At 52.5% G+C, this 569-nt stretch overlaps 1 pseudogene; it reads right to left on the reverse strand.

The window, feature by feature from the left end:
- Positions 1-8: 8 nt before the first annotated feature.
- LOC111660411 (rap guanine nucleotide exchange factor-like 1 pseudogene) lies at positions 9-549 on the reverse strand (annotated as a pseudogene).
- Positions 550-569: the final 20 nt, after the last annotated feature.

Here is a 569-nt window from a genome sequence, read left to right on the forward strand (position 1 = left end):
GGACTCACAGAGCTGCGATCTTGATGAACTTGCGGAGCAGCTGGATCCTCTTCGGCAGCGACTGACACTGCAGGATCTCCGTGGCGACCCAGTGCTGCACCTCGCTGCAGCGCTGCAGTACCAGCTCCAGGTTCAGGGGGCGCCAGCGCGACTGCTCTCCGTGAAACACGTAACACACAAACTCCACCTGCAGGAGACACCAACGAAGAAGAAGAGGACAAAACGCCGTCAACTCTGTGAATCTGTTCGTGTTTGAGCAGCAGCTGCAGCAACACTTCCTTCTTTCCACTCTCTGTTTAATATATAAATTTATCATTTATATCCAGAAAACAAAATGGCTGCCACTCTTGACTGTCGGCGGCGTTTTGTGTTTGATGTGTCATCACTTTAAAGAACAACCGTCTGACTGACCTCGTGGACGCAGCTGAAGAGCTCCCAGTCAAACACCACCAGCTGATTGGCCACTTCCTCTGCGGACATGTCGTGCAGTTTGCTGTCCCCTGGCGTCCAGTGGATCTCCTCAGGAAGAGGAAGCTGGGGGAACGCCATCATCAGATTATAACACACAC

This window comes from Seriola lalandi, unplaced genomic scaffold (assembly GCF_002814215.2).
Source record: "Seriola lalandi dorsalis isolate HSWRI2012SDOR001 ecotype SW California unplaced genomic scaffold, Sedor1 jcf7180001988961, whole genome shotgun sequence".
NCBI lineage: Eukaryota > Metazoa > Chordata > Actinopteri > Carangiformes > Carangidae > Seriola > Seriola lalandi.